We start from the raw sequence: 16,398 nt of genomic DNA on the forward strand, positions 1-16,398 counted from the left end.
CAAGTAGAGTATATGGGCAAAGTCTAAGAGCTTGAATGACAGCTCAAAGACAAGATGGGATTTCACCCGCTTTCAAAACATTACTTTTGTGTTCTACTTTAAAGCACCGGCTGCTTTTCTTTAATTCAAATGATTGTAAATGTTCAATGCTCAAGCATATATATAAGTTTCCATGAACCCAAGGGTTGTAGAAGTATCTGTATCTTATTGGGCTTCATTCGACAACTAGATCTTTTTAAGATTCACATTCTCAGTTGTATTTTGTATATTAGTTCTTTACATGTATATGCTATAAATATAGTTTTATTTTTCCTCAATGGAAATACTAGGATTATGAAATAGAAAATATTATAGTCACATATAATTTAAAAAATAATGAATCTATCTCTAAAAGCTGAAGTCAAGAAATAAAAACACCTATTAATATGTTAAAGCATGTAAATAATTTTAGCTGTGTAATTTTGAAAATACTCAGGAATATTTTATGTTTCTCCTTTATCATGGTGCTCTTCTAGGAAACTCATCTGTAATTATTTAAGTGATACTAATAAGGGCAATCTAGAGACCTGGAATGCCCTTGCAAAATTCCTAGCAGAAGAAAATTACTAGACATTTGAAAGACATCAGTATTATCACTGGTGTTTTTGTGAATGAAAGATAAATATCACATTATCAGGAAACAAATACCCAGGGGAATAATAAGGTAAAATAACGTAATATAGGGCAAAAGACAACAAGTGTGAAATGCACAATCTGAGGTAATTATGCCCCTTTTCTTTCTTTTTAAGGGTCGCGAATCCAACTAATACAAGATCAAGGTAAGTAAAATGAAATAATATGGAAATATCATGGTAGAAGTTGGCATAGGATTGTGAAGCTAAGGCCATTTTTAAAATATGAATTTTATGTTGTGATAGTAATAATGAGAATATCTAATCTATTTACACTATTATGTATTTTTTAGAAAATAAAGTTCCTTAGTTAAAGCTAAGAACATTTTGATTAGTTAAAATCATTTGAAGAGGGGTAGTCAATTGGCAAGTTTTAATTTTGGGTATTTTACTGAATAATTAGACTATGAGAAAAGTTGGCTTAAATATAGTTGACCATAAAATTTTAACAGAGAAAATAGAATACAAAATTAATATAATCAGAGGTGTCATCCTTAATATATTTATGCAAAGAGCATTTTGGGGTTTCCTTTAAGGTAGATTAAAATGAGAACAACCAAAACAAAATAATTCTGTGGTGAACTTGAAAATCCTAGCCATCACTCTATCTGAGTACATTTTCATTTCAGCTTCTTAACATTTTCCTTGAAGGGAACTAGATTGGAATCTGCATACTGTGTAGTACAGCTTTAGAAAGGGAAACTCATCTTCAACCCATAGGATTACTAAAAAAGGCTAGTACTTCACTGGATTTTGGAAGACGTATATATTTGTGAATTTTAGAGCAAAAAGGAGGAAACTTTGAGATTTTAGAGTCATTGGCTGTGAGAAGCAACCTTGGTAGACATTTACTATGCCTCATTTTGATATAAGTGAGGTCCAGAGGGATTAAATAATTTTCCCATGGTAATGTAGCTAGTTAATGGCAGAGCTGTATAGTGACTTGGACTTCCTTATTAACTTCTGAAATTTTGGTTCCTTCTGAGGATCATTCACATAGACATGTGCCCTTGCATTCTGGGCCATCATCTTGCTTGTGTCTTCACCGTCTTCCACCTGGTCTGCTGCCACAATGCTATTTCTAAGATGTGTGTTTCAGACTTCAGGGGCTGCCCTGCTGTCCTCTACGTAAAACAGTGAACTGGCAATGACGTGGGAGGGTGAGGATAGATAGTCCGTCTGGCACCCATCCTCCATTCATCTATCTGTTCATTTGTAACAGAGGTCTTCCTTCCTGCTTTTATACTCATCCTTCTAGTGGTATGTTGCATCCTTTCTGTGTTTTCCATGTTAAGACTGCCCCCAATGTTCATATTAATTTGATTTCATCTAGTAAAATGCTCCAGATTTTTTTGGAGTGGGGAAAAACAGAGCGATCATAGTTAAAATATGTCCTAAACCCATATCTTCCAAATTTGCCCCATCTGTGATACTCATATTTGCTGACACCCCATCCCAAACTATCCCATATACAACTTTCAGGTTAATTATCTTAAAGCACACATTCCCAGCGTTATTCTTGTTATTAAAATATGAAATTACTCTATATTTACAGAAAGAATCCCGTAGTTGGATGTTTGAGATTTTCCGTGATCTTTCTTCCAAGATTTTAATGTCATCTCTAGCCATTCAAATTAATGAACATTCTATTCCAGTAACAGTGGTGTTATAACTCACTGTCCATCCAACAAACTATGTTTTTTCCTCTCTCTTTTATTAGATCAGATTGCTGGTGATGAGAATACCATGACAGGTGAATGTTACTTACTAATGTGGGCAATTAAGAAAACTATTCAGCCAATATTACCAACACTATCACCATTACCATTATTATTTACCATGGCAGGGTCATAAATTTAACTCTTTTTATAACTTATATGTGCAGGGAAAAATAATTTATTAATTTTATCGATAATTAATTTGGTCTCTCTACTCAACTCTAGGTAGTAGGGACCTCTATCCCTGAGATCCCCTTACCTTGAGTAACTAGACTAAATGTTCAGTTGTCTTTAAAGCTTAGACCAATTGTAATTTAAATATCCCACTTGAGTAATGTTCAATCTCTTCAGGATCAAAAGCTCAGTATCTTAGATGTTGTAATCTTCTATTGTCTCTCCTTTCTTCTTTCTAAGATGGTATCTGTTATATAGGTGGGGGTGGGTGGTATAATGTCAGAGGGTAAAACTAGGGCCTTTGGGCAGTGTCTCTTCTCTGATCTCTGAGTCATTGTCCCATGCCCATATTGTTGGTGCTTGTCTCGCTCACTTTTGCAGATGAAGTCAGTGTCTGGTGTACTTCCTGGACTCCCAGGCAGATTCAGTCACATCTCATCTTATGATGGTGCCACAGACTTCTTTGGGACCTTTATGCATGGTGAACTTTGCAGTTGTTAATTCAGAGCCTTCCGGGCCCCCAACATCTGCAAATTCCCCACACAAATTCAGCTCTCTGTGGTCCCATTAATGCTATGTGGAAACAGCTGAGGAAAACCACCTCTAGGATTTCCTTCTACCTAACCATAATGCATCATTTTCTTAACTTTTTGGGACTTTGCTTCTGCTGTGGGGCTCCCTGTTCAGAGCCACAAAAAACTGGAGGAAATGTGGGGGAAGAGACCTGCCTGACCTTCTCTCAGTGCTAGCTCCCTTGTCTCACGCTTCTTGCCTTTCCAGGGCAAACTTGGGACAATGTCCTGACTACTGCTGTGTGTCTCCTACTGCTGTCTCTTATTTCACAGCATATATTCGTGCCCAAAGTGACTAGCCTTTTGTCATGTCTTCTAACTTACATGCCTTTGTTGTCACCCATAGAGAGAGGCATGCTTCATGGCCTAGCTGCTTTGCATCGTGTATAGGCTCTCTGAATCATGTCTATAAGTTGGGTCCTGATGTGGGCCAAGAGGTGATTGTCTCTTTGTTCATAGTTATCTCTCATTTCAAGATCAACATGTTTTAAAGAGAATTAATAACATTTTCCTTCTTCGTGCCCTATTTCTGTTAATGGCAGTATAATTCCAGTTTGTAAGAAGTTTTTAGTTCCTTATTCTCTAAACTCTACTAAATTAACCTTTAACTTTCTCTAGCTTCCTTTAAAATTATTCTACCTTTTCCTATTTCTGAACTTCAATCCTCTTTCTCCTATGTGTCCTAGTTTCTTAACTGATTTTGCCACCTTTAGAGAATTTCTATCTCTAAACCATTATCCACACTCCTACACTGTCAGAATGATAAAATACAGATCTCAAAATTTCCATCCTGAAAAATATTTGGTTCTCTATGGCCTAGGTATAAAAACATTTACTTGGCAAATATTTATTCAGGGTCTCCTATATTGTACCTGCCTTTTCAATAGCTGTCAAATCTGTTACTTCTCTCTCCATCCCGACCACTGCTATCCTATTATCTCTTGCCTAGATTACAACACTAGCCTCCTATCTGGCCTCTCTGCTTTCCTCTTGCTCATCTCCAGTTTATTCTCCAAAGAGCAGCTGCAATAATCCTTTACTGATTATTGTTCCTATATTATATTTCCTCAAAAAGTGTTCAAGAATTATTCAGCAATTCCTCCCTAGTTTCTAAGTGTTAATGAATATAATAATATATGAATTTTAAAAACCATAACTTAAAACGATGAATAATATTAGAAGCTAATATCTACCATATAAATGGACTGGGTGTGAAGGAGGGAAAGTTCAGGATGACTTAAACGTATTCTGTACTTTGTCTGGTTTCAAATGACACCATTCCAGGCACATTTCCTTTGAGACAATCTGTCACACTCACATGCTATACCTTGCTATACTTACTGCCTCCCAGTAAACACTAGAAACTTTCTTATACCACCTTTGATCTTTGTTATGCACTAAGCCTGGAATGCCTTTCTAATTACCATTGTCAAAATCAAAGTAATCTTTTAAAGTCAGAGAGAAATATTATTCTTTCCTCAAGACTTTCCTCTTCCTTGGTGTTCCATAAAAAATCCAGGTTTTTGGGAACATACATGATAGATTACACAATGGTTAAGATGAATTTTTTATAGTGCTCTAGAGTGTAAGTTTAATTGTTGAGGGAAGGCATTCTATCTTATCTGTGTATCTTCCCTAAACCCTGGTTCCCTTTACTGAGTGCACTGTGTGTGGTAGCACTCAATAAACATTTGTTGTTTCTTTCCTATATTATCTATACTAAAGACCAGGCATTTCATAATGGTACCCAAATACACACTGGTGGCTCCGTATTTTGAGATCACCAGTTTTCTGGGTCATGATGATAAATGGTCATAAGGTCACTAAATATATGCTTGCCTTTCTTACTTGCTATTTTTTTCTCTTGGCCCACTGCTCATTTTTCTTTAATTTGATGAAAGATTCCATAATAATGATTCAGAAGTTTAACTCTGTGGAAAGTAAGTCATGAAAGGTTTAGGCACTAAAAGTTTTTGGCCACATGATTACCAATAGTAATTTAATCAGTTCTGAAATGTGATGGAAGCCATTTTAATTTTTATAATACCTTATGTAAAAATAATCTTACAATATAATCCATTTACTAATATATCTTTGGGAATGAAGGCTATTGATTTATGATGACTCTGGTTCATCTGCCTTCAAGACATAACAAAATCCAGAGCATCTCTAATATGCAATTGGAATAGGAACTCCTAAGTTGGTGTGGTTTTAGAAGTGTCCACAGACTGCACTTTCCTTTATTGTTCCTGAAGTTACTCATTAGTTTAAGTTAAGGTATTTAAAAATGCAATTATAGTCATTAAAACTTGGAAAGTAGTTAACTAAAATTGATAACCAATTCTTGAGGAAATATAATATAGGAAAGGTAAATTTTGAAGAAAAGTAAAGGTATTATCTCAGAGAGAGGGGTTCATAACTCTTAGTTTGAGTCCGGCAGGAGACTGGGGTATAGATTGCTGAAACAGAAGCCTAGATAAAAAGAAGAAAACAAAGCAGAAAAGGGGAAGAGGAAGGGAACTGATGTTTGCTGAATGCTTACAATATGTCAAATGTTGTGCCAGACTTTTGTTAGATCATTTAGCCCCGAGGGAGTCACGAAGACTAGCTCTGCCTAATTCATAATTTTATCTAGTCTTTCCCTGACTAAATCTGTTTCTCATGGATAGCCTTTTACTCATTTAGCAAGAACTTATTTTTCACTTCCTGCAGTTTATCACTTTCACTAATGACCTGCATCTTTCTTAAGTATTCCCAGTATTATCCATGCCCTTTGATAGTGCCCTCTTACACTGACTCTTAGTATGGCCATGGGACTTGCTTTGGCCAATTGACAATAGCATATGTGATAGAAGTGGAGGCTTAAGAAACACTTGTACATTTTTACTTGTCCTTTGCACAACTGAGCTCGCTTGCTCTCATATCTCTTCCTAGTCATGAGCTAGTGCCTAAATTAGCTTGCTAGAGGGCTGAGAAGTGCTTGTGGAGAAGAGCTGAAGCCAAATGACACTGAAAATGTAACAGAATAGTCAGGGAACAGCAGAGCCTATCCAGTCCACTGCTCACTGCAGATTCAAGAGTGAACCCAGTTGTGACTAGGAAAAAAAAAAAAACACTCAGTGACCTGCTGACTTATGAGCGATAATAAATGATAGATTTTTAAGCCATTGAATTTTGGGGTGATTTGAAACACAGTATTATTGTGGAAATAGATAATCTGCTACATACCAGATGTTGTGACATACACTGGGAATATGAAGATAAATAATAAATGGCCCTGTCCTCAAGTGTTAATTTTCTGGTGAGGGAGCCAGTAACAATGGAATCACTGCTATAAGAATAAATAGTAATTATAGTGCTATTGGAATCAAGTGGAGGGGCACCCAGGCACCTGAGAGAGTGACATTTAAGCAGATTCTTGAAGAGTTGGAAAGAGTTGCCCTATGAGAAGAGAGAACATTTCAGATAGAGGGAAATATATGTACAAAGAACTAGAAGTATATCAAAAGAAAAGGCAAGAGGAATTGTAGGAGATGAGGCTAGGGACATTGGATGGGACCAAATGGGAGGGATCTTGGGTGCTTTTGGTATTCAAGTTACTACTAGAGAATCCAGGACACATGTTTGTTTGTAAATGTTCATGATAAATCCATTATATATGTCCTTGTGTAAACTGTGGTCATTTTGTCCGTTCTATGAAGCTATCATTATTGGTAGTAATAACAGCAACAACTGAAAATTATACATAGTAATTATAATGAGAATCAATAGTATTAGGTTTATAGATTTATCTGTGAAGAAAAGAGGAGATGGCATTCTCTGATTGGGTGGTAGTGTTATACCCTAATTGCTTAGAAATAACTCTCCTCTCATTTTATAACATCTATGAGGAACAATGATTTCTTGAGAATCTCTAAAATCTCTATGAACCACTGTTGTTCACAAGGCATGACTCTCCTTTCTGGGGAGGTCATCTTCTTGTTTTCCTCTTTTCACCTACTACATCTGTTACCTTGAATATTCTTCTTTATTACCTGGTGTGTATAGTAATCTTAACTTATTTTATTAGATAATTAAGATACATATAATTAAAGTGAAAACGAATAGTAACAGGCCTAGTGAGACTGGAGTTTTAAAAAGTTATTTAATGTTTTTTAAAAAAAATTCCTAGTATATGTGACATAAGAGGAAGAAAAGAAAACCAGAGGTTATATACAGCAGTGACGGACACTGCTGCTTTCGAGGACTACCTCTGCTAGATTTCTTCTCCACCAATTTGGACTGAAAAGCACCTTATAGGAAGGGAAAGTGAAGATTCTTTTGCATAGAATGCTATTCTGCTTTTTCTGTAATAAAATGCAAAGTCCTCCGGGAAATACTAGGTCCTGAATCAATTGTCACAGAAACAATGTCTTGCACATTTCTTAGCAGTAGAACATCTCCTATCAGTTCTCCTTAAAAAAGTCACAACAAAATTACTACAGAACAGCACAAATGGTGGAACGGAGCAAAGTGTAAAGATACAGGCAGCTCATATCACAAGTAAATGGCCTTTTTTCTCTTTAAACACAGACTCAGTCAAATGATTTAATTTTAAAGGAGGGTTGAAAACTAAAAGTGACTTTAAAGCGGAAATATCTTTTTTGGTCTACTCATTTCACTTTCTCTACCTTCTGGATAACAAATGTTAATCTTTTATAAGCAGTAGTTAATTTTGGAATTTTACTCAGTTTTGTTCCCTTAAAAAAAAAAAAAACCCAAAACAAGAACTCCACAAATTCATAATCTTATCTCTTCCACTTCCATTTTTCTTTTTTTCTTCTTAACATGTACAATTTTGGTATAAGAATTTTTGTCATTGTTTTTGGTATCCTGGGATTTATATTTTTAAAGATTGATTTACTTTTTGTTAGGTGGCTTGGGGCAGTGGCAGTGTTTTAGTCCAGGAGGTGTATTTATTAGTTTTATCTATCTCTGTTTTTTCAAAGAACTCAGGATACAAAGAATTTAAACACACAGCACTCCTTTAACACAACAAACAGTAGCAACAGAAGCAGGGCTGGAGAAATGAAAAAAGAACATTTTCTTTTACTTCATAGCTCTTTGTTCTGTATTTTAAGGTGGTAATTTTTAATTCTGTGGAAAGTTCAAAAATGCAGTATAGAGAATGCATAGAAGTTCAAGTTGTGCAATATTATTTTTATCTTTTTAAAAAGAATAATAGCTAGCACTTACACTCAAATATTGACTCATATAGAATACATTTAGTACACTCATTGCTTTTCTTCCTTTTAAAAAACTTTTAATTAAAAATACATTTTAAGGAAAACTTTAGAGCAGCATATCAGTGATCGAACCTAATAAAATCTTACCTTCAGGCAAGCCTCTTGTATATAAAATCAGGGACTGTAGAGCCAGAGCTTTCTATTAGTACCATCCATTTTGTTAGCATTTTTTCCAATTTATCTTGCGTTACTAACTCTCAGCGTACTATGCCTATTGTAAATATTTAAGCATTACTGTTGACATAAAGATAATACTGACAAATTGAGTTAACATTTCTGTTGAGGATTACCAACCATGTGTAGCTCAGAACAACTTTAACACCCGCACCAAACCCTATACTCAAGCCAAATTGTGTTTAGTCTACAATACAGCTCTGTTCCTCAAATGAATTTTTAGCTTTGATTTACACAAAACATGAAACAACCTTTCTTGCATCAATTAATTGTTTGACTTTCCTAATACATTTCCATTTTAACTAGATTATGTCTGTATCAAAGGAAAAGGGATGTGTGCAAGATGTCAGGGTCGTGGGCTCACATGCCCACCCATCCTGGTGTATCGTGGCTTTGTGTGATCTGAATAAAAGCAAATCTGTTCTATTTCTCAGCACTCTCACCTGAGACTGCTTTCTCTGTTGCTGTACCTTAAGTTATATACATCTTTCACATTGTGACTGGCTTTAAGATTATTTAACTGGCTGTAATAGCTTACACAAAAGGGAAATAATTTGAAGAATTTTATCTTGTGGAAGAATGCCAGATCCATCAATGAAAAATTACTAAGTGAAGTGAGAAAGACTAGCAAAAGGTGAAATCTCATTAATATATATTGATATATTTCTGGTAACCTATTAGGAGATTGATTTCTCCTATTGCCCAATTAACCATAAAATGGCCATTGTGAGATTTATTTTAGTTGATATCACATCAATCTTAATATCAGTCTTAGCTCCATATTTATAAGATAGTCATATCCATAAATATATTTAGAGAGAAAGTTTTATAAAAAAAATGCAATGGCATTCTCACATATCACTTAATTATGGAGGCATTTTGGAATCCTGGTCTTTTCAGACTATAATATGTTAATAAATTAGCGTGAACAATTCTCTTTCCTGTTTTGATTAAAGTCAGCCTCCACAGAAAAGCTTCCTACTACCAGATTGATCAAAACACACATTAATTTGAGTTATTTCCTTTTTCTTAATTCACTGACTTATTTGAGAAAATGGTAACAAAAGCCTGGTGACATCAGGAAGGCAAAATTATAATTGGGTTAAATTGCATCTTTCTTAATTGCTTTGCAATTTAATTTGCCTCATTGCTTTAGTTTAGAGCCCCAGGATTCTTTACAATTATAGCTTACCCTACAAAGAAGAAAAGCTATATTCTTCAGCTTATTCTTATAAAATAATTTCTGCATCTACTAGTTTATATTTATTTCTTAGAAATTTTCCAAATGGCTATTTTGGCAAAAGAAGCCCTTTATTAAACCTTTTTCTTTCTATATATTATAAGATATTTTTCTCAAAAGCTTATATTCAGACCTGCCACATGAGGTAACGTATGTTTTTTTCTTAGAAAAATGTCATTATTACAGGATTAAAATAAAAAAATTAGATACTATTGCAAAGGTTTTATTTCCTCAGAATACTTCCTATTTGTGACACAGTGGTTAGAATTAAAATGTATCGAAAAGGTAAATATGAGCAAGATACCACATTTTGAACCGTCTGACTAATGAAGCTGTTGGGAAGCGATTTACTATTGAGATGCTCTTCAAAAAAGGAAACTCAAGTTGCGAGAAACTCTAGAAATGTGATAGAGGTCTATGAGGTCTAAGATGCCTGAGGTTCTAGTTTCATTAATTCCTTGGGGAGATCTATAGCCTTCTGTTGGGAAGCAAGTGGCTTTGTTGAGACTCATCAGGCTTTGTGACATCAAATAGCTCTTACAAAACAGCAGTGGTTTGAAGAAGCAGAAACAGATGGATTGAATTTCCTTTGAAACACAATAGGGTTTAAAATGATGGAGAGAAAAAATAAGTCCAAATCCTCAACTTTTGTAAAAAGGTTTGAACCATTTCCCAGCTTCGGAGTGCTGTCGTGTTCACTTATCAAAGCACATTGACAGGATCCTGCGGAACCCCACCTGTCTGTGAAAATGCCACAATTGAATCAGTTATTCAGCTCCCACAATCTGCCTGACCAGGCCATAGACATCTCATTTCAAAAGAAATTATACTTGCGCTTCATACTGAGCTCCAGTTTTTCAAAGTCACGAGTGAATGACTTTGGTAGAGTTTTTAAGGTTTTAATTTAAGAACAAAATGTATTTTTGGCTTTGAATTAGAAAAAGAACCAAAAAAGGATAACTTCCATGACCCTGGGTATTTGAAATATTGATGACAAACTGGGGAGGCATCTCATATGGGGTTTTCAACATCATCATAAATAAGAAATGCTTTACATGCAAATAAAATAAGTTCTAGGAGAGACAAATTTAATAAATACATTTTGATGATTCAGATGGCTGATAAATGGAATTTGAGCAAAGCATTGTCATGATATAAGTTTAATTAAGATTAGCCTGGCTATAATATATGATGCATTGGATTTGGGCGAGGTAGTAATGATATCAGCAGCTAAAATTTACTGAGTTCTTTTAGTTGCTGAGTATGATGCTATGTCTTTTTATATGTATTATGTCATCTCATCCTCTTGACAACCCTATGAAGTCATTTTAGAGATGAGAAGATTGGAATTTAAGAAGGTAAACTTGCTGAAGGCTACACATTTTGGTCAAAGCCAGTCCTGGAATTCAAGGCAATATTTTTCAACATTTTGCTGTGGAGAAGTGTCGAGTATAGTATATACAACAAAAATATTATAGTTATTAATTCACATGCTAAAGCCCTAGAGATGAATACATATTTGGAAGGAGACATTTATAGGCATGAATGAAATAATGAGAGAGAGAAAGATGAAGTTAGGATGTCAAGGTTGAATGACCAGGAGGAATGTGCAACTTTTAATGGATGATGAAGTTAAGGTGAATTGATTCAGAAGTGAGAGAGAGATGATGAATTCTGCTTTAGATTTTTTAAAGATTTAAAGAAGATTTTTAGATTGAGTTTGAGGCATCTGCAAGACATCACATGTCCAATAGACAGAAAGAGGAAAAAAGGGTCTCTTTTAGGAGAGAGAGAAGGCCTGGAGCTATAGAATGTTGAGAAAGTAATGGAAACTGGGAATAGATGAGCTCTTAGATGGAATGAACATGAAGAGGGAAGAGTCAAGGACTAAAAATTTAGCCTCGAGGGATGCTAAAAATATATCTTCTATTTTGTTCTAGAATATTTCTCTGATGATTCAATATGGAAAAATAAATGGTAGAGGGGGAACTTTCAGGGTTGCTTCATGGAATGTAGGTGATCTCTGTTTGAGTAGAGACACATTTGATGTTCAATATTTTTATACTTTTGCTTTTAACAATAGCTGATACTAGTATAACAACCTCTCCCATGTGATATTGATTCCTCTTGTATTTGTATAACTATGTTACTTTCTGTTCCCGTGTTGCATTTCCTACTTTTCCTCATTCATTTTTAAAGAGAGTTTATGGAGAAAGTGAAATGTGATGGGATCATGTTTGAGCCATGATTATAGCTTCAGTTCTTCATTAGGAAGCTTCCAATGTTTTCCTTATTGTCTGATGTAAGACAGAAAAACACACCACATTCTAACCGAATGATGACCACTGTGCTATTTCATTGAAACAGATGCATTTCAGAAACTTTTCTAAAATGGAGCAATAGTGGGTCAAAATGAACATTTTGGTTAATTATTTCTAAGTAAAAAATATGCCAGTAATTTATATGGAGAAGTAGTATGAGTTAGGAGGAAAATTAATCAGAGCTGAGAACAAAGATATCTGTTAATAATTATGTAACCTATAACAATTTACCAAATATTTCCTATCCCCCAATATTACTGCTAGAATTAATGAGCTGTCTCCATTTGTTTTTCAGTTTGTGCAGTCTTCTGTGTTCGTTTCTTCCTTTTTTGTGCCCACTATTTCAGCCTTTTGCTGGGGTTATTATAATTATACCTGGTCTCTTTCTTCTTTCAGTATCCTTCAATTCATTAGCTTATTGCTCCAGAATAAAATTTTTAAAATTTAGGTCTGATAATTTCACTCTCCTGTTTAAAGATCTATTATTTTCTATAAAATTATATCCAAATAAATTAGTATGGCATATAACATCCTCTATTACCTGGTTTCAACTAAATCTCCAGCCTTGTCTTTCTACTACTCTTCCTCACATTTTAGGAATCTAACTGGATTCCTGCCAAGCTCCCTAGACACCAGTAATCTGCAACCTCTGGACTGTTAATTATTGCAGAGCCAGCCTTCTACCCCTCGTTTTCTCACACGTGAGTTGGTTTTATGTGGGAGAAGCATCTATGAGAAGGCTTTTTGGAGATTGTTAGCTTAGCGGAGACATATTCACTCTGTAGAGTGTACGTTCCCAGAGAGCAGGAACAGCGTCTTCTACATCTCTTTTTCCAGTTCCTAGCACAATTTTGGGCACATAGTAGATGCTAATGCAATACCAGTTGGTCTGAGATTTTTTAAACTAGTTCCAGGTCCCTAGAATCAGTGTGATGGCATAATAATAATAACAACAAGGACAGTGACGAGCAAAGGACAACATGGTCCTGACAGCTCAGAAAGAGCTTGAGAGGTTATCCTTTCAACAGGATTCAGATCTGTCTTTGATTAGAGGTCATGTACAGAATCAGTCAGGATTCCAGCAAAAAAACCAGATGTCACAGTCAAAATGGTTTAAATGGAAATAATTTAATGAGCGGACTATGAACAGAGGTGTGGACAGGGTTAAGGAAACCAATAAGGGATGGTGAAATACTCAAAGACCAGTTAAGCTGGAAGCTGTTATTGCCATTTCAATTTATTAGAAGAAAGAATATTCTACAGTGAGACTTGCCGGCATAATCTTTTGCCATGAAGTGACACTTGGACAGCTAGGAACCCTTCCATCAACACTTTCTTGTCCTAAATAATTTCAGAGAAAACATTCAAAGCAGTCATACTTTAGAGTGGTAATCGTGGCAGCTTTTTTTTTTCCCCCCAGATATTATACAACAAAAACCCTGCAAAAAGATTAATAAAAACATTTGTTCTCCTGCAAAAAAGTTTCTATGATCTTTTACATTTTTATTAAATCTCCTAACCTCACTTTAACAGCTCCTAAGACATGTCAGGTCATCTGAGCTCAAGATTACAAGGTTTAAGGAGCTGCAGCTATACAGAAGTTTCTCTAAAAGTCTAACACAAGATAATGGAGAGGCAGAGGTTAATGTGTTGACTTTCAAGACTGACTTCTTTTAAGCTTCTGATCTCTCGGCTGAAAAACTGGAAGATGGTGTTTATTTGACTTGTCTATACTGTGAGGTCAGTAAAGCACCCCAATACCATCTTATTTTTATTTATGAATTCCATTTCCTAACATCAATATGACAGTCATTTCCTACTATGTGTTATTAGGATATGATTGAAGAGTTCAAGTGGCTAAATTGAGTTGGTTTGGAGCTTAGTGACTCAACACTCATACTATTCATCAGTTAAAACAGGCCTGCCTATCTGCTTGTAATTTGGCAAGCAGCATTTTGTCTTCCAGAAGCACTCAGAAAAATTCTTCCATCAGAAGTGAAGGATGAGGAAAAGTTTTCGATGAAATCAGCAAGTCAAGATACTTGCCCTGATTAGACAGCAGCCTCAAACTTGCTACTGGGGTGCATTTTCCATGGCGATGGCCATTATTACATGTAGAGTATGGAAAATTAATCTTACCGAATAAATCTTACTATATCTCAGTCTCTAGCTGTTAAATGAGTAACGGCACCTATGCTGGGAGAATAAAATAGATGGTGACTTCCAAATAATATTGAGTTTTGGTGGAAGAAAGCTACTCCATAAATCCAAGCTGGGATTAAATTCATTGTTATTGTTTTTGTACCCAAGAATAAACTTGTTTAAACAATATGATGGTATATAATTTCCTTTGTAGTATAAATCATGTCACATCATTTACCTGCTGACTTACGCCTTCCCTCCTGTTGCAATTCATGTAAAACTAAAGGTTTTCACGTGGTCAACACAGAGCTAATTGAGGTGGCTTTCCTACCTCTTCAGCACTGTCTCCTCCCTTTATTCCCTCTGCTTGTAAAACTCTGGTCACACTGGCTCCCATCATTTTCCTTGAACTGGTTAAATTCCTTCTCATTTTAGAGCCTTTGCATGCATGCATTACTCCCTAAACCTGGAATATCTCCCTGGGTCTTCATGGACCTGACTCTTTATTTTCATTTAACTCTTAGTCCAAAGGACATCATCGCAAAGTAACTTTCCCTACCTATCCAATTTAATGTTGCTCTTCAGATGCTCTTTCTAGTAGCACTGTAAGGAGGTTGATTTCCAAAATTAGATTAGCATTTCTCCAATACGTGTCATCCTTCTAAATCGACATAAATGGAAATACTTGTGAAGCATTCTTTATACATTTTATTTTTATTTTCAGCGAATCTGTTTGGCATAATAATAATTACATTTTCAACATTTGTATCAACCTATATTAAATCATTCTAAATTTGCATGCTACTTCAGTTTTGAATGATCTGAGTAGTTTTTCACAGGAGGCTGATGATGTAGGAGTCATCCTCAAGGCATACTTTAAAGTTGTCCTGAAGAATTAATTAAATTCTAAGCAAAATCAAAGTAAGTTGGGCTAAGTTCTCTAAATAATACTAGCTATGCATATATCATTGATTAGAAAGAGTGAAAAAGTAATTTATTGATTGATATTTATTAAGGGAAGGTGACGTGCCACAATCCTCAACATTTCATGACAGATAAAAATGAGGTTTAAAATAATATCACTTTTGTGTTTGTATTTTAAGAGCAATGTATATTTGGTGTAAATTTTGGTGGATAAGAGCATGACTTCGATGTCTGACAAACATAGATTTGAATCCTGGCTCTGCCATTTTCTAGCTACGAAGTCATAGGAAAGTTATTTTACCTTGCCGATTCTCAGTTTTTTTTTCATATAAAAAATGAGGATAATCATACTTCTCTCACAATGTTGTTGTGAGGATTAAATAGGAATATATGTAAAGCTCTTAGCACAGTCTCCAACACATAGTAGGTACTAAATAATTGGAGGCTATGATTATTTGGTTGAAAACTTCTGAAGTCATATTTTAAATGGTCACCCTCTTATGACATGTAAAACGGATTGACTGAAGTTTGTGGTTTCTGTGTGTTTATAGGAAAGCTCAACTGGAGTCCCTCTTGGATTGTCTTTATCTATTTCAGATTTGTTTTTTAATGCAGCCACTTTTTTGTTGTTGTTGTTAATGTAGCTTCAAGTTTATTAATTCATAGTCAATCATTTTATGTATATTTCATATAAACTTTCAGAATGAAAATAAGAAAAAATAATTTTGTCCCTAGAGTCTGAATCTGTTAGTTACATTAATTAGTTAAACAACATTTTAAGAGTAGTCCCTATAGTAACATATGTTATTTTGTTTTTAAAGATTATTGTATTCATTTGACAAGTAATTTTAAGAACTTTATTTGGTTTCAAAATGTATTTTTGAGTAGAACATAAATAAGCCATGCTTTCTTGTATTATTATAAGAGAGATAAGACTTATTCAAGAGTAATTATATATATTCAAGAATAAGATACAGTCACCGTTTGGTAAAAAGAATGTGATTGGTTCAGAAATATTTGCATTTAGAAAAAGAAAGATGACATGTCTGTGAAAATTTTAATGGAAAGCATGCTATTAATCTGAGGGATAAATAGTAGGGCACTCAGGAGAAAAGAACAACATAAATAAAAATGTAGTAGAGATGCAGAGAAAGATCAGCTTGGTGAAACATGGTCT

General features: G+C 34.8%; 1 long non-coding RNA gene across 2 annotated transcripts in view; it reads left to right on the top strand.

Annotated features, from left to right (window-relative positions):
- Positions 1 to 16,398, top strand: part of LOC120614278 (uncharacterized) — a 111,671-nt gene that overhangs the window by 42,627 nt on the left and 52,646 nt on the right. Inside the window, exon 3 of one of the 2 annotated variants that reach the window (XR_005655924.1) lies at positions 789 to 834. This is a non-coding gene — a long non-coding RNA (uncharacterized LOC120614278). Of the gene's footprint in view, positions 1 to 788; positions 835 to 16,398 lie in introns of those variants that run through there. The other variant, XR_005655925.1, reaches the window with a different exon arrangement.

This window comes from Pteropus medius, unplaced genomic scaffold, assembly GCF_902729225.1.
Source record: "Pteropus medius unplaced genomic scaffold, Ma_sr-lr_union100, whole genome shotgun sequence".
Taxonomy (NCBI): domain Eukaryota; kingdom Metazoa; phylum Chordata; class Mammalia; order Chiroptera; family Pteropodidae; genus Pteropus; species Pteropus medius.